At 39.8% G+C, this 19,176-nt stretch overlaps 1 protein-coding gene across 12 annotated transcripts in view; it reads right to left on the bottom strand.

Annotated features, from left to right (window-relative positions):
* The window catches only part of ATP2B1 (ATPase plasma membrane Ca2+ transporting 1), a 138,201-nt gene that overhangs the window by 112,223 nt on the left and 6,802 nt on the right, over nt 1-19,176 (bottom strand). Inside the window, exon 1 of one of the 12 annotated variants that reach the window (XM_080659680.1) lies at nt 15,954-17,098. The exons of the other annotated variants lie outside the window; for them this stretch is intronic. The gene's annotated coding sequence lies outside the window, so the exon portion shown is untranslated. Of the gene's footprint in view, nt 1-15,953; nt 17,099-19,176 lie in introns of those variants that run through there. 12 annotated transcript variants of the gene reach the window in all.

Genomic DNA, 19,176 nt, shown 5'->3' with positions numbered 1-19,176 from the left:
GGCAAAACTCATAAATACATATAAGAGCATGCTCTCCATCAATTTTGAGATACGCAGAATGCTAAGGCAGATTTTGCTACTGTTATGAATCGTAATGTAAATATCTGTGTTTTCCGATGGTCTTAGGTGACCCTGCTAGCAGTTCTCCACCTGTGGGTCGCGACCCATAGGTGGAGAACCGCGGCTTTAGAGCCTAAAACCATCGGAAAACACAGATATTTACATTAAGATTCATTAACAGTAGCAAAATGACAGTTATGAAGTAGCAACAAAATTAATTTTATGGTTGGGGCTCACCACAACATGAGGTACTGTATTAAAGGGTCGCGGCATTAGAAAGGTTGAGAACCACTGAATTCTAATCCAAGAAGATGAGGCCTTTAGCCAAGGTCTGATTTTTACCTGTTCACTGCACCAAGGGGATGAATTTATAGCACTTTCTTTCATATAAACACAGAGGTCTCATCGGTGTTACTCTCTATCACAAAGGATAACTGAGTGAATTATAAAGGAACAATTAAAGCCTATCAGTTGCACAAATGTAGGTTATATAATAGCTGGAGACGCAAATGAATTTTTGCACAACTATACAACTGCAAAACAGGAGAGTGAGCTACAGAGATCAGGAGTCAGTTCTAGTTCTGGACTATGTGTTAATGAAACCATTTTATTCTAAAAGTCTTGCTCATTTAGCACCATTTACAATAAATGGAAAAACAATAAATTTCCATGTATACAGGACAAAATACCTGCTTTAATCAATCTTATCCCCAAATCTATACTTGGTGTAACATTAAGCTGGCACTCAAATATTTTGTTGAATGAATACTATTTCTGTCAAAGTTTAGGAAAGTTAAACACTGAACAGGGGAATGAGCACTAAGTTGAGAGTCAGGACTGAGTTTTCATTCTCACTGGCAGTGGTCGGCAAACTGCGGCTCGCGAGCCGTGGTTTGCAGCTCTGTTGACTAATGAGTTTGCCGACCACTGAGATTCTAGGGCAAGATGCAGTGTCCCTAGGTCTCAATTTTCTCGTCTATAAGAGAGATGGACCAATTTTATCTCTAAGATCTCCTAACTTTAAAGTTCTTTGTCTACCCTCAAAATGTTGCCCTCTTTTACTTATCCCAGTCCAAGCGCAAAACCATCAGTGTAACCATCTATGAATTTAGGGCTACTCAGATCTTCTGTATATGGTCTCCTCTACCAGAAAATACACAAAGAAGCCTTAAGTTGAGCCACTATTTAGATTCAGTATCAAGTTCTCTTTCATGATTCAGAACCTTGGTTCACTGTATTGACTTCAGTTGTTTCCATCCTAACCTCAAAACCTCCCTAACCTCCCCATCTTATTGTGATTGGCAATAAACTGATAAATGCTCTTCAAACTTTGTTTTCAATATTGCCATCCTTTTTAAAACCTATGTATGGTTTCACTTCCTGTTTTCCCATTTAGACAAAAGATTGACTCCATTACTAGCCCTCTCATCAGGTCCTCATAGGGCTGCCAAATAAATACAGGCCATTAAGTTAGATCTAAATTTCAGACAATTAAGGTTTTTTTTGTTTTGTTATTGTGTTGTTTTTGTGTGTGTGTGTGTGTGTGTGTGTGTGTGTGTGTTTTAAGTATAAGTATGTCCCATCCACTATTTGGGATACACTTTTATTCACTGTTTATCTGAAATTCAATTTAACTGGTTATTGTGTATTTTTTATTTGCTAAATCTGGAAATGCTGGTCTTGATTTCCTATTATATACTACCAGTTTTCAAAGAAATACAATTTTTAAAAGTAGTTTAAACACTAAGTATAATTTAATTTTTCTTTGATTCAGAAGGAAATTGTATTTTCTAACAGCTAAGCTTCACCTCACTCTGGTCTCCCAACCTACACATTTACAAAACACTGGAAATGAAATGTAAAATAGCCCCTACCATCTGCCCCCTGCCCCTCCTTGGCCCCAGATTAACAGAACTAATAACCTTCATCCTTGTAAGATGGAACTTAAAAACATCAAATTCCCAATTTGTAGATCAGAGGCTATCTTATTCTGAATGCTTATACTCAATATGGTTTCTTAATCCTCACCTATTTTTTAATTTGCTTTAATTAGTACATACATTCTTTTATCTTACCTAAATCATAAACCACTTAAGGAGATACTCCTCTTCATCTCCTATCCTTCCCCACATACACACAGTACACAAAATATTACATATACAGAAGTTTAACAAGTGTTTTCTAAATATTAAATGCCATTGTAAAGTTGTCATGGTCTACACTGAATTCATACTAATCCTATAACAAACCCAAATTTCACTTTTTGAAATAAACTCGTATCGACTGCTTGACTTTCTATAGATTAAGTATAAAATGTGCAGAAATCCCAGTGATGAACTTTCTGGATACTTGGAATATTACTAAAAAGTATTTACTGAGAATCTGTCCTAAATGCTGTTTACTATGCAGTATGACTATCCTATCTAATAAAAGAGTAATATGCAAACTGACCGTACCTCTGTAACACCCACAAGCCACGCCCACAAGCCAATCAGGAGCGAGTATGCAAATTAACCCAACCAAGATGGCTGCGGCCACGGAGCGAGCAGGAGGCTTGGGTTTCCCCAGCAATGGAGGAAGCCAAGCTTTCCGCACACCCTGGCAGGCCCAGGCTTCCACTCAAGGCTACAAAGTTTCAATTATAGAAGATAAATAAATCCCATCAAAAATGACTGCAGCCACAGAGCTGGAGAGAGCAGGAGGCCTGAGTTGCCCCTGACGATGGAGGAAGCCAAGTTTCCATAGCCCTGCCTTGGCCTCCGCTTAAGGCTACAAAGTTTCACTTATAGAAGATAAATAAATCCCAGATACCAAGGACTCCACTTGGGTCGCCGGGAAGCGTGGCCAGCCTGCAAACCACCACAGGCCCCTCACCCAGGCTGTCGCATGCCCCAAGGGAACCCCCACCCTGATCCAGGACACCCTTCAGGGCAAACCAGCTGGCCCCCACCCGTGCACCAGGCCTCCATCCTATCTAATAAAAGAATAATATGCAAATTGACCGTCACTCCAACACACAAGATGACTGCCCCATGTGGTCAAAGATGAATGCCCCCATGTGGACACAAGATGGCCACCTCAAGATGGCCAGCAGGGGAGGGCAGTTGGGAGGGACCAGGTCTGCAAGGGAGGGCAGTTGGGGGCAATCAAGCCTGCAGGGGAGGGCAGTTAGGGGTGAGCAGGCCGGCAGAGGAGGGATGTTGGGGGAGACCGGGCCTGCAGGGAAGGGCAGTTGCGGGGGGGGGGGGGGGGACCCAGGCCTGCAGGGGAGGGCAGTTAGGAGTGACCAGGCCTGCAGGGGAGGGCAGTTAGGGGTGACCAGGTCTGCAGGGGAAGGCAGTTAGGGGTGACCAGGCTGGCAGGGGAGCAGTTAGGCATCAATCAGGCTGGCAGGGGAGTGGTTAGGGGGTGATGAGGCTGGCAGGCAGAAGTGGTTAGCGGCAATCAGGAAGGCAGGCAGGCGAGCAGTTGGGAGCCAGCAGTCCTGGATTGTGAAAGAGATGTTCGACGGGCAGTCAGACATCCCTCGAGGGGTCCCAGATTGGAGAGGGTGCAGGCTGAGCCAAGGGACACACCCCCCCACCCCCGTGCATGAATTTTGTGCACCGAGCCTCTAGTCCTATATAATAAAAGGCTAATAGGCAAATAGTCGGAACAGCAGAACAACTGGTCACTATGATGTGCACTGACCACCAGGGGTGAGCGCTGCTCAGCCACAAGCCTCTGCAGCAGCGCTGAGGATTTCGACTGACAGCTTAGGCCCGCTCCCTGTGGGAGCGCACTGTGGGAAGCGGGCCTAAGTCATCAGACAGACATTCCCCTAGGGCAGTGGTAGGCAAACCACAGCTGAGCCGCGGTTTGCCACTCTGTTGACTAATGAGTTTGCTGACCACTGTCATATACTACCCTTACCTCTTTGCACACAATATGCCACAATTGCCTAATCCTCACAGCTTCCAACTACATGGTAACATTTAGTCTGGTCCAGTGGTCGGCAAACTCATTAGTCAACAGAGCGGCAAACGGCGGCTCGCAAGCTGTGGTTTGCCGACCACTGCCCTAGGGTTCCCAGACTGCGAGAGGGCACAGACCAGGCTGAGGGACACCCCACTCCCCCACCCGCACCCCCCCACCCCACCCCGAGTGCACAAATTTTGTGCACTGGGCCTCAGTAAAGTAATAACTGATACTCCAGATTATGTATCAGAACATATAAAGCCTAAAAGTGTTTATTTTTGCAAATTACGTTAGGTCATTCTAATAAGTCTGTCATTTCTGGAAACATCTTAAGCACTCCTACTTTGAAATTTTCTTCAGTGCTTCGTACTTTTAAAAAAATATCCTCAATGACAGCAAATCTTCACTTTTTTGAACATATATCATCAAGAGTAATTATGTAAGTAAGTTTCACTAATAAGTAGATGGCTTACACACTATATGTTATAGAGACATTGGTAAAAAAAAAAAAAAGTGATATTACATAAACTTTTTATCCCAGACAAGTGTCATGAAAGGCATTATTTTGTAACACAATCTTCTCAGTCAATTCAGAATGTCAACATCCTAGGCCCAAATTCAGAATGTCAATATCCTAGGCCCAACCTTGTGAGATGAATTCAACAGAATTAGGCTTTTAAAAAAATTAATAAACATGAGTTTTACAATTTATTATTTACCCCTTATTAGTTTTGACACAAGTGCTTTCTTGGATCTTGAGGGTTATATTTTTCTACTACAGACCTTACCTCCTCCCCATCATCACAAATATCACATTTCATTAAGAGTTACTATTTCCTCCTAAAGTCTCTAATAGTATAAATTCTCACTTTAAGATTAGGATAATATCAAGTTTTCAGTGTTTGGTATTTTAAATGTGTGGCACAATCTTCCCACAACCTAAGCAGAACTAGATTTAAATTTGGCTTTTTGCAGTCAATATTTAGAGTCAATAAGAATAAACCAAACCCCTAGCCTCTTACACTTTTTCCCTCAAATCGTAGGTGAATAGGCAAGCACTTCAAGAACATTTTAAATGCAAGAAAAGAGAGAGAAAAACAATTCTAGCTCTTGGCATCACTTTAACCTGCTGGTAACACATCAGAGACTCAATTGTGTACTACAGCAGAAAGAGCAATTGACTAGGGAGTTATAGAGAGCTAGACCCACCTCCCTCCTCCACCACCCAGCACTGGGGCAGAATTGACTTATCTCTATGTACAAAGAAGCCTTCATCTTATTTGCAGAGGTGCTATGCAGAATAAATAATAACTGTCACATGCAACATGCTTCTGACACAATTAGTCCTCTTCTAACTATTAAAAAAATCAGGTTCTTATCCTCATGACCTCAAATATTAAAGCCACTAAGCCAAATTCATTTTAACTAACACAATGATCTGAAGTCTGTGGCAGTCACTAGTGTAATACTCAAACTCTTCATGTTGAAAGCCCTTATTCTTAATATTCAGCAGAATCGGGTTATGAGATTTGTGCATTAAGCTGAAGCTTATCCCTATAAAGATGAAAATTTTATTTTAAATATTTTACACAAAAATCTTCCAACAACATACCACAAAATTAGCTTGGACAATTTTAAAAAGTCAAACAATTAAACCAGTAAGTAAATCACTTAGGATTACTACTCATTTTAAGACCCACAATACGCCAGGGTCCTGGGGATATAACTACCACCAACCTAGACCTCGCCCTTGAAAAACTTTCTCTCTAAGATGAGGGACTTGCAAACAGATAAATATAATAGGACAAATGGTATTTTAGACATACCGTATCTCCCTGGCTCAAATATACTGCAGGAATCATTCTTTCCACTTCCCCGCATTTTTAGCCCATAAAACGGAAAATTCCATCCTTTGTTCCATGTTGTTGATAGGAATTTGAATCCCTAATTTTTTCTTACAGAATCTTTCAAAAGTCTGTAATTAAGAAATAACACTGAAACCAAAAGCTAGTTTATACACAAATTGCCTGTCACATGCCAGGCAAAGCAATTAAAGGGAACAGAATTTGCCACCTCTGGGAAAATCACAGGATTTTCACACTAAAAAAGGGTAGTGTTTCCTTTTTATGCATTAGCACTTAGAGTTACTATTATGGTAAGGACAAAACAAACATTAAAAAGACAATTTTAAAAACTGAGTTTAAGCAACAGAAAATGTAAACAAAATCTACATACTTAACTAAGCTTCAAAGGTCAATTGTGTTAAGGAGGTTAAGATCAGAGAACGAAGGTTATAAAGCAGCATGTTATCATGCTGTCATTCCTAATCCCTGGCCAAAACGATTTAGATAACTTAAAACTCAGAAAGCTTTGGACTCAAAGAGATGTTCCTATGTTAAAGAAAGTGCCTATTAGATGGTTCTGTCAGTTAGTACAACTATTTATGTATATCTAATTTTAATTTTATGCCCCACAACTATTATTAAATGGATAACTTATTTTCTAACAATGTTTCAGAATCAAAGAAATGCTGACTTAACATAAAATGATGGCAACATACACAGAAATGACCCTGCCTAGGGAAACTGGGGAATGCCTCATTAAAGAACTGATTTTTAAAGTGTCTTGAAGGAAGAGCAGTATTTTGTAATGTGGGGAATTTAGGCAAGGGGAGTATGATATATAAAATATATAACAGCCCTGGCCAGTTTGGCTCAGTGGATAGTGTTGGCTTGTGGACCGTCAAGAGTCTCAGGTTTGAGTCTGGCCAAGGGCACGTACTTCAGTTGCAAGCTCCTCCGTAGCCCAGGCCCTGGATGGGACTCGTGCAGAATGCAACCAATGGATGTGTTTCTCTCACTTTGATATTTCTGTCTTTCCCTCCCTATTCCATTCTCGCTAAAAAGCAATGAAAAAATATACTCAGGTGAGGATTAAAATATCCTATATAATAAAAGCCCAATATGCTAAGTGTCCAGTCTACTGGTGGGCCGTTCAACCAATCAAAGCATAATATGCTAAGGCCACTCAACCAATCATTATGACGTGCACTGACCACCAGGGGGCAGATGCTCCGACCAGAAGGTTAGCTTGCTGCTGGGGTCTGGCTGATCAGGAATGAGCGAGATGGGCCGGACATGCCCTGGAGCCTTCCCGCAGTCTCTCTCTGGAGGGCCAACATCCCGTGTCCCGCCCGGGGAACCGATCATGAACCAGTGGGGTCCCTCGGCCTGGCCTGCACCCTCTCACAATCCGGAACCCCTTGGGGAATGTTGGAGAGCCAGTTTCGGCCTGATCTCACAGGCCAGGCTGAGGGACCCCACTGGTGCATGAATTCGTGCACTGGGCCTCTAGCATACATATATGCTAATAATGAGCAGGCTGGGCATATCTATAACATAGTGAGAACTCTGGGTAGGATTCGAGGTGATCACTATGACTGTAGAGATAGTGAAGCAGAGGGGACTTGGTGTCTAACTGGACACGCATGAACTAAGTAAGTGCCTGAGAGAAGCAGCTAACTTTCTGGAGAGCTTCAGAAAGCTTCATGAAGCAGTTTTCATGATAACTAGTTCAGATGAGGATATTCCACCTGGGAAGAGCAGCACAGAGCTACTGTTTTCAAGCCAAATTTTCCATTAAGTTTTGTACCGTAAATTCCTATTTTAGATTTTAAAAACCTCCTTTTTCATTGTTAGGATGTCAACTTTCAATTCTTTCTTGTAATACTTATGCTTATCTCTAAACAACCATTCCAGTTTCTCCAAATTTGGTCTCATCTGTGGAGTGCTGGGAAACCAGTTATCAAAATGCTATAGAAATGTATTTAAAATACTACTAAGCATAAAGTGGAGTGAGGCACTGAGAGTTTTGATGCATGCTTCTAAGAGGGCTTTTTCTGTCAATTTCCAGGTTCTTTACTTGTTTTACAATTTACATGATTCAGGAAACTAAGTAAGTAACAGCCTTAAGGCTAGGAGAGGAATTATCCTACAACTCTCCTCATTCTGCTACTCTCCTCTCTTTCATCCCTTCTCATTTCAGAGGTATTCCAGATGGCAATTAGTCCACTAAGCTGCATTCCACAATAAGACCATTATTCCTGATATCAACATTAGAGGAATGTCATGATAAGATATTTTGGGGCATTTTATCCTTTTACACCTACAACTTTTCTAATTAAGAGGCAATACTTGAGAGGAAAAACACACCTTTGGATATTTAAAAGGCATATATAGCCTTAGTCGGTTTGGCTCACTGGGTAGAGCCTCAGCCTGCGGACTGAAGGGTCATGGATTCAATTCCTGTCATGGACCTCGGTTGCAGGCTTGATCACCAACCCTGGTCAGGGCACGTGCAGGAGGCAACCAACTGATGCGCCTTTCTCACATGGATGTTTCTCTCTCTGTTTCTCCCCCTCCCTTCCACTCTCTCTAAAAATCAATGAATAAGTATGCTCGGGTAAGGATTAACGAGAAAATAAAATACATAAAAATTGATGTCTATCTACTAACTTAACAAAAAAAAGTCTCAGTCAATCAACTATATAATCTGTGCTACTCTCCCTCCCTATACATCCCACTTCTACAATTGTCATCTTCAAGTCCTCAATACAACTACAATTTTGTGACTTTGGATGATGACTCCCAACTTTTTGAGTACATTTGCAGCTTTAAGTTAAACGATAATCTTTCTAAACCTCCCTCCCCCAAACCCCTCAACATTTCTTCCTTTCAACTTCCTGTGGCACCTGCCTTATGGGGCTACCTAGTACTGCATATTGGAGGAACGTGGCCAAAGAATCTACTCAAAGGAGTTTTCTCTCCTTCACTAACGCAGCCTCTGCCTGGGGAAACATTCAAACTGAATCTACAGGCATACATCAAGAAAGAAGATAGTAGGGGCAAGTCCAAGATTATGACGCAACTCAGAACTCAAGCCTGGCTCTCTACCTTGGCTGTAGGTGAATATACAAGCAGAGCTCAGAGTAACTTAAAAAAAAAATCCTTCAAAATAATAGTGATAGGACAGACAACACTATCAGGAGACCATGATAGCTAAAACTACTGAGATTTTAAGGTTTGGCAGCTGACTCCAAAATGCCTTTCTTCTATGTTTAAGAATAGCTGGAAACAATGTATCCCTTTTCATTATAGGCGAGATCAAAGACCAGGAAGAGGACATGTGCACACACTTACATTGGTTCCTTGGAAGCATACAGCACCTGATGAATCACTGCACAAAAAAAGAAACTGAGAAGGAACTCTAGACACACTGACTGAGGCCGACTTGAAGCTCTGCATAACAGCCTCTCTTCTTGGCAGGTCACAATTGTTCCTGTCTAGCACAGTGATCACGGAAACAGTTTTTGAAGAAATATATTTATCCAAAAGCTTAAGTTTTCCACTCAAATTCTGAGGATTAATAGAAGTCGGATACAATGTCATAGGAAGTGTCTGCTAGGACACTTTCCTAAAACTTCAAAGTTTTATTTCATATACAATACAGAACCTTCACTCTTTTGGATTGCCTCCTAACATTTGTATTTAAAAGTTTATATGTTGAATTTTTGTAGAGTTGTCTCCTCTATAGAAAAGAAGATAGGTATATTAATCTGTAAAGAAGTATTTTAGAAAAGCTGTTTATCTATTCATTTTGAAATAAAAGTAACTTCCATTTCTAATGGCCTTCTTAGTATTATATTCCACTTAGTAAAGTCTACCCTATCCTTAAAAAGCAAGGATGGTAGAATTGTGTCAGAAAGATTTAAATTTATATAGCCTAGTTATAACAAAATATTTCTCATCTTCAATAGTATCATTCAGCTAAAGTTTTTTAAAAAAAGACAAAAATACCTAAAACATATTACAGTTTCTTAGGAGAGACGAAACAAGGGTTATGCTGGAGTCCAATGTAAGTAGATTCAAATTCAAGACTGGACACAAAATGCTCATTCAAGAGTCATTAAGAATCTCACAGGTATAAGGCATTGTGCCAGGGGCAAGCGACTGCAAGATTAACAATCCCTGTTCTCAAACTGAACATCTCATGGAGGTGTCAAACACATAAACAATAACAAAATATGAATTTTTAAAAGTGCTATGATAATTTGAGAAAGTAACTAGCAGAGACCTAGAAATGAGTGGCATGAACTATACATATATCAGGAAAAGACAATCCCAAATACCTAACCAGCCTCACAGAAAGGAGGCTGGAAGAAAGTTTTAGCAAAAAGATAACAAACTACCCAATTCCTTAACCCAGTAATTTAAAAGGAAACAATAATAATGAAGATAAACATCTACAAATAAAGATGTTCACTGGAGGGTTATTTAACACGAGAAAAACTCAAAACCCAAACATCCAACAATAAGGGAATAGTGATGGGATGGAATATTGTATTCATTAAAATGATGTTGATGAAAAACATTTGAAGAAAATTATATAAAGCTTTTTTAATATAAAGCTTTCCTAAAGCACACATTTACACCCACATTATTTCAAGCATGGTACTAGGTGTACAAATTTTTTAAGAGACAAAAATAAATCAAAATGTTAGAGCTAACTAATTTTTCAGAGGAAGGATTATAAGTGATATTGTTTCATTTTTATGTTCTATATTTTCCAAACATTAAAAATCAGTATTATTACATTTTTTTGTTTTTGTTTTTGTTTTTTATATATTTTATTGATTTTAGAGTGGAAGGGAGAGGGAGAGAAATATCAATGATGAGAGAGAATCATTGATTGGCTACCTCCTGCACGCCCCCTACTGGGAATCAAGCCTGCAACCCAGGCATGTGCTCTTAGCTGGAATCGAACTTGGGACCCTTCAGTCTGCAGGCTGACACTCTATCCACTGAGCCAAACCAGCTAGGGCTGTTCATTTTAATTGGTAAAAAGATTATGTAAGTCACTGTTTTAGGAGTTCCCTTTAAAATCATTAATGATCCTTTTCATATTTTTCAGTGGAGAATATCTCTCCCCCAAATTCCACAGAACCCACTCATTTAAATAGACTAGTATTTTTAATTTGCTTAAAACAGTACTTAGCAGATAGAAAGTAGCTGCACAGGTATTAATTTTAAATTTTCAGTAATTTTAAATACCCTTTATCTGAGTATCTAGTGTATTTTAGAGGTAGTCTATTTTTCATGGCACCTGGCAAAAGAACATTTTTCCCCTTCTGCATTCTAACATCTTTTAAGAGATGATTGCTGTCTCCCTCTGAGATTCTGTTTCCTTCAGAGAAAGCAAGAGGAAGAAATTCAGTCAAATACCAAGTTCCTCAAAGGGAAGACAGGAAATTAATGATGGGGATGAGATTTTAAAATACAGTCAATTGTAAAGACACACCTACAAAAATATACTCAACAGATTTATTAGAGAGTCTCTTTTAAGTAAACATTTCATGGGATTAAACTCTTAACACTAAAAAGAATATACACTTATCCAGAAGAAATGGAGAAATAATATACCAGGCTCTTAGTAGAGAGAGAGGGCTATATGTAATTAGTTGGAAAATAATGTCTTCATGTGTTTTTATGAGCTGCTTCGGATGTGTAGAGTGGTGGTAGTAGTAAGGAACATCCCAAGGGAAACTGAAAAAAACCACAGATGGTAACCAACTGTTCCACATAAATAAAGGAATGATGAATTTGAACTTGCAAAGTGGAAGACAACTTAAGGAAGAAATCGAGGCTCTTAAGTTGTTTGTTGATTGTCTTTGCTAAAGTAGTTTTCAGTCAAGTCTGCACTACTCAGTTATACTTCTGTGAAAATGGTTTCTTTTATTCAAAGTAATACTGATTTCTGCAGAGAGATACAAAAACTGAGTGACAGGTGACATATCTGGGCTATCCACACATGTATTCATTTTTAGTTTTGACAAACTTACACATGCATAGTTTGTCTTTTTTAAATATCAGTTCTTTCAGTCCCCCTACTTAATTTTTGCCTCAGAGGCAATAGGTAGGCACCTTTCCTTTTAGTACCTAACTCCATCTCTATAAATAATACAATGTTCCTGCTTGCTTTTTCAGTTTGTTGTTTTATGTATATACTAGTGGCCTGGTGCATGAAATTCGTGCACATTAAAAGGGGATTAATTAGAGGAAATAATTCAATATTGCTATTTGCCCTTTCTCTATAATAGAAGTGTCAGAGATGAAAGAAGATTAGTAAAATGTATATGAAAACCTTCCTCCTGTCAGAGTCTGAGGCGCACCTCGGGACCCAGAGTCAAGTCCCTGCCCACCCACATGCGCCTCAAGATCACGTGAGATCCAGACCCGGCCGGCGACCCCCCCCCCCCCCCATTGGGCTAGATCCAGACCCAGCCAGTCCCATCCTTGTCAAGCCACACCGGGCAGGGGACGTAGCCTCAGGTCCCCTGGCCCGGCGCCAGGGGATGGGGGTGTGGCCTGAGGTCTCCCAGCCCAGACCAGGGTGCGTGCCTTGAGGTCCTCTGTCAAGCCCCACCAGGTGGGGGACATGGCCTGAGATCCCCTGTCAAGCCCTGCTGGGTGGAGGGCATGGCCTGAGGTCCCCCGTCAAACCCCGCCAGGTGGGGGGAGGGGACGCAGCCTGAGGTCCCCCCCACTGACACCGGGAGGGGGGCACAGCCTCAGGTCCCCCCCCCCCCCCATCAAGCCCCCTTGGGCAGCAGGCACGGCCTGAGTTCCCCTGAAACAGCACTGGGGGTGCACCTTGAGGACCCCCGTCAAGCCCTGCTGAGTGGGGAGCATGGCCTGAGGTCCCCTGTCAAGCCCTGCCGGGCGGGGGGTGCGGTCTGAGGACCCCGGCCTGGTGCTGGGGTGGGGGACGCGGGCCTGAAGTCCCCTGTCAAGCCTCACCTGGTGGGGGGCGCAGCCTGAGGTCCCCCGGCCTGGCGCTGGAACGGGGGGAGCAGCCTGACGTCCCCTAGCCCAGCACCAGGACGGGAAGTGCACCCTGAGGTCCCCTTAAAGCCCTGGCGGGCGGGGGATGCAGCCTGAGGTCCCGTCAAGCCCTGCCGGGTGGGGGATGCAGCCTGAGGTCCCCTAGCCCAGCACCAGGACGGGAAGCGCACCTTGAGGTACCCTGTCAAGCCCTGCCAGGTGGGGGGCGAGGCCTGAGATCCCCTGTCAAGCCCTGCCAGTGGGGGACATGGCCTGAGGTCCCCTGTCAAGCCCCACAGGGGCGGGGGAGGGCGTAGCCTCAGGTCCCTCCTGATTACTCGTTAAGGCTCCTTATGGGAACTTGGCCTCAGCTGTGGGTGCAGCCATTTTTGTGAAGGAGTGATGGTCAATTAGCATATTCCCTCATTATTAGATAGGATAGGGTATACACACTTTGAATGATTATAAAGTCAGTGTTTATTAACATACATTTCATTTTCAAAATTTTAAAAATTCTAGAGAAATTAATAAATTTTTTCTTGATACCAGTTTTCAAATTGATGACTGACCGTTCTGGTCCAGGCACTGCTGATGACGCAAAGCAATGAAATCACAAACATCATTTCGTTCAGTATTTGTGTGCCCTCAATTCATCAACTGTTGCTGGTTTTGTGCCACAGAATTTATCTTTTATATATCCCCATAATAAAGTCTAGTGGGTAAATTTTCTTTGTTCAAAGTTTAGTCTGGCTTCACGCATTATTTCAAATCAGTTAAACCTGAAAAGGAGTGAAAATTAAGTGAGTTACCAGCTGTCAAAGTGTGCAGTGGTCAGCAAACTCACTCTAGTCAACAGAGCAGCAAACTGCAGCCGCAGTTTGCCAACCACTGAAGTGTGTATACATGTTTTTGGGACACCTTGTACACAGTTTTCAATACCATTCTTACTCCCTCCCTCAGTACAAACACAAATGTTCCCCAAAGTACCGTTATGTAGAGTATATAAAGCAAGTACAACTCAATAATAAGACAAACACACCTAGTTAAAAAGGGACAGAGTACCTGAACAGACACTATATGTTACTGGAACCCAAAATGTCCATTAACTGATAAACGAATAAACAAATTGTGGTATACCTAGACAATGAAATCCTATCACCAATAACAAAGACTGAACATGTTACATATAAGTAACATGGATAAATTTCAAATAATTATGTTGAATCAAATTCAGACCAAAAAAAGAACACATACAATTCCAAGTACATAAAATTCTAGAAAATTCAAATTAACCTATAATCAATCATAGAAGCAGATTAGTGGTTCCCTGAGGAAAGAGCAAGGTGAGAGAGGGGAAGAGGGGAAGATTACAAAAAGGCACAAGAAAATTTTAGGGGGATGGTTGTGCTCATTAATTTGACTGTGGTGGCAGTTTCACCGCAGTATACATACATCAAAACTCAGGTTTTTCTCTTTAAATATCTGCAGTTTACTGTATCTCAGTCATGCCTTAATAAAACTATAAATACATAAATCTTCTTAAGAGTTCTGGATTCACATGTAGGGCTTTCTGACTATGGAGTTCACTGTAGGGTGACTGACAAGACATATTCTTTCTTTTTTAAAAAAATGATTTATTGGGGTTACATTGGTTAATAAAATTATATAGGTTTCACGTATACAATTCTACAGTACATCATCATCATTAGTATATTGTATTATGTGTTCACCATCCAAAATCTAGGCTCCCCTTCTTTTATCATTTATCCCGTTTATGTTCTTCTATCCCCTCCACCCTTTTTCCCTCTGCTAATCACCATACTGTTGTCTGTGTCTACAAGGTTTCTGTTTGATACTTTGCTTAATCCTTTCACCTATTTCACCCAACTCCCCCTTCCCCTCCCATCTAACAGCTGTCTGTTCTCTGTATCTATGAGTCCTGTTTCTATTTTATTTTTTCATTAGATTCCACGTATAAGTGAAACCATAAGATATTTGTCTTTCTCTGACTGGCTTATTTCACTTAGCATAATACCCTCTAGGTCCATCCATGCAGTCCCAAAAGGTAAGATTTTCTTTTTTATGGCTGAGTAGTATTCCATTGTATAAATGTACCACAGCTTTTTATCCACTTATCTACTGATGGGAACTAAATCTTCGCTACTATATAAATAGTGCTGCAACGAACACAAGGGTGCATAAAACATTTTCCTTACACAACCCCCTCACACAAGCACAGAGCCAATGTCAGACTCTCTAGCTCCTTTCCCTCAATCTGGTCAGAATTCTCAGAGAAGACAAACTCTGGCCAACATTCTGAAGTTCAGGAAGGGAAGAAGGCTGAGAATCTTAATATAAATATGTAAACTCTACTTCCTCTCACTTGAGGATACTTTTTGGCAGGGAGCAGAGTTAAATGCCAAGACTTTAATTAGAAATCTTAAATACATTTATTGAAAAGCTAAATTACCTTCACAGCAAACTACAAGATGAAATATCAAGGGATAACAAGATAAAGGAAAATATTGGAAGGCAAACCTGAAAGAACTGAATGGTGGAAAATTTGGGGTGGGGGTGGGGTGAAGAAGACCTACTATGTCCATACAATTTTTTTTAAGTCAACCTTCCAAGAAAGAATATTTAATAAAACTCCCTGACTTTATATTTTGTACTTTGGGGGGCAGTAACAAAAAAACCAAGTGATTTACCCAAGGTCATTTGGCCTTTTAAAGGTGAGGATTAAACTCAAATTTAAATCTGGAGAGAACGTAAGATTAAAAAAAACAAATACAGAGTAGAAACCAAAATCAGAAGTTTTAGGTACGGTGGCACACAGAATACCATAAAAATACATAGGCTCTGAGAAAGGTTGGCATTCCTAGCTAAAGGAATGCTGTGGCAAGAGGCCCAGAGGCAAAAGAGAATCAGGTAAGTTCCAGTGTTCAATTACATATATAATAAAAGGGAGTGTAAGGTCAAAGGCAGGTGAATTTAAACCTTATCGTAAATCCATCATACTTGCATTGAATGACTGACTGATGTTTGTTTTTCTGATACCTGACATCAGAGGGTTTGATGCTAGAGGATCTCCTTTTCCTGATGCGTCATCACCTTCCCACTTCACAGACTGACGTTCCTTGTTTTCAGCCCTCTTCCTATTAGCACTGGTGCCCTTTAACTCAGCAGTTCTCCACCACAGTATTAGTTGTCAGGAGTGTCCAAAGTAAGTATCTGAAGTTTGTGAGTCAGCATAAAGCATCACTCATTTGATTTGTGGCATGGACATAAGCAGAGAAAAAAAGGACAGAATTATAGCAAAGGAACTGAAAATCTTGCATAACTCTAGGTATCAGCAAGGTAGGATAGAGTATATGCTAATATCATCCTCATGTGTCCCAATAAGAAAATGTAAAAATTCAATAGGAAAAGATCAGTCCTAACCAATTTCACTTTAGCTGGTTCCACTGATTTCTGCCTTTACAGATTTCTTTTTATTTTTTCACTACCCAAAACACTGTACATCCCTCTTTTGATCAACAACTTTATTATGATTATTACTCCAATCTTAAAGAAAGAGCAAGATGTAGAATCCCATCTATAATACCCAACCAACAATTAAGTCTATAAAATTTAAAAGGATCGGAAGAACATTCAACAGGAGTGCACCTGTACAGTTTCAGCTGTGCTAATCACTGGAAAAATCATCTCTGGAGAGCAATCTTTTCAAGCATTGTTTTTTTTACAATAATGGCTTACATACTAAATACCAGTATAAACATTAATCACTTATATGTTTAAAATTACATATTAAACCTACATAAGTCATTAAATGTTTGAAATTACATGCGCATTCAATAAGAAGTGATAAAGACTAAAAAAAAAAAGAGAAAGAAATGATAAAAGCCTAGTACAGATTTTCCTTTCTGAATCTAAGGAAGGCAGTTAGAAAAAAAAAAAAAAACACATATCACTATGCTTTAAACTTTAGCAGAGACCACATACCTACACTTCTTACTGATGCCTGTAGTGATTCTGCACCAGGTCATAAGCTAAATAACAGTTAATCCTCAGTTCATGGAAAAAAAACTCTTAGAAAAAATTATAACCTGCAGCAAACAGAGATTTAAAAACTGAGCTCCATGATATTCCTATCAATGAAAAGCAATTACAAGAATATCATATTTTAAATTTTAAACCACAGTATATGATTCAAATTATGGTATTTTATGTACTGCAACGTGCTAATAGATTACATATCCAACAAACACATCTTTAGAACATCAATCCAGATGAAAGGAAAAGAGGTCACACGCCCAGTGAATAGTGAAAGTGTGCATTTTAAGATACAAATTTTAGCTATTACAATGCATATAATCAGAATAAATTCTAAAGCAGACAAATTAGTTACTACATTGAAATTCAGAAATGGAAAAGATTTCCTATACAGAAGCTAAATTCTATTATCCTAACAACATTCTATGAAATGTAGCTGTTCTCCAGAAGTAAAACAGGTTGTCCTATGAATACATCCGAGCAAAGTTAAAATTTCAAAGGTAAAAAGGGTTTAGAAAATCTCCAAGAAAAATTCCTTAATCTCTGCCAAAACCGGTTTGGCTCAGTGGATAGAGCGTCAGCCTGCGGACTGAAAGGTCCCAGGTTCGATTCCGGTCAAGGGCACGTAACTTGGTTGCGGGCACATCCCCAGTAGGAGGTGTGCAAGAGGCAGCTGATCGATGTTTCTCTCTCATCGATGTTTCTGACTATCTATCCCTCTTCCTTCCTCTCTGTAAAAAATCAATAAAATATATATTTAAAAAAATAAAATGAAATGCGACTGGAAACGTGTTTTCACAACTCAAGTATGATGAGCAATTTAAAAAAAAAAAAATTCCTTAATCTCATCTGCTTTACCTTAACAAATGCCTAAGTCCTAAAACAATATGGCAAAAAAATACCGATTCAACATACTGACCAAAACAAAAGGATATATAATAGACGGGAAGTGTATGGTCCAGATTACAAATGTAGAAAACTTCAGTAAAAAACAAAAAAAAATTAATCAGTAATGACAGAACGGTAAACTAATGCTGAGTTTTGAAGGATGGGAACATTTAGAGAGACAAAAAGAGGGAGGGTCCTATCAGGTGACAGGAAGAATACACATAAAGTCACAGCAAAGGGAATGAGCAGGATTGTATGTAGGACACTGCCAGACTATGTGACTGTCATGTAAGTGAGCAGTCAGCAGTACCATAGTACTGCAACACTGCTCTCAATTCCCAGGAAACATGATTCATACTGTGTTCTATGTGAGTAGTACCCCATGGAGGTGTACAAAGCGATGATCCTGGTTAGGTAATATATAAAAACATCAGGTGAGATGCTCAACTCAAAGAGATTCTGTGAAATAGATTTAGGTAGATTCAGTCCATATTAGCATATCAAAGGATGGGTGAAGTCCCAAATAAGAGAACTGCATAAACCAGCCTATCTTGGATTTTGGTTTTGCTCCCTCTCCCCATGAAACCCCTATTAATATTTTTTAGAACCAGTGTTCTAAAAAACACTTTAGAAAACACTGAGCTATTTTATAAAAAGCCTCCAGAGTCAAGTTGCATGTTGATAAAGAGAAAAATGAGGAACCACTGAAAGTTTTAGTGAAGAAATGACAGCAGAAAAGCCACAACAAAAAAATAAATTCTGACGCAAATATGAAAGGTAGACTAAAGCAGCAGATTTGAGAATTTTGAGAGTAAAAGATTGTTTGAAATTCTTGAGAGAAAACTCACTGAATTAATACAATGAACAATAAATCCACAGTTAATAATCAAGTTGTTTAAAAAGCATCTTTTAAACAATCAAATCCGTTTTAAGATTTACTTTTCAGAAAATAGTAACTTTTACTCCTAAATTTATCATGTCTTTATAGTAGTTATACCAGTTCACAGTTAAGCAGTATAATCTCAGATTTCACAGTGTAAGCAAGCACTAGTCCATTCAAAACTATCCTTATTCCTTCCCCCAGAGGCCCAAGTGACAGTAATATAACACAAAGCAGGTATCCAACATTTTGAGAAACCATATTGTTGGGAGGTATCTTACATAGAAATACCAAATAATATTCTTAATAAAGAGGTAACTAAAAACATTGCATACTGTTTAAAATAGGTCATACACTCCTAGAAAAATCTTAATTAAAAAAAGAGTTTAAAAGAACTTGGTGAAAACTTTACCCATAGTTTATCTGGATTCCACTGGCAGAAAGCTTTATTAGTTTAAA

Source organism: Plecotus auritus (genome assembly GCF_963455305.1).
Source record: "Plecotus auritus genome assembly, chromosome: 3".
NCBI classification, from domain to species: Eukaryota; Metazoa; Chordata; class Mammalia; order Chiroptera; family Vespertilionidae; genus Plecotus; species Plecotus auritus.
The sequence above is the reverse complement of the archived record's forward strand: the minus strand, read 5'-3'. Positions and strand labels throughout refer to the sequence as shown.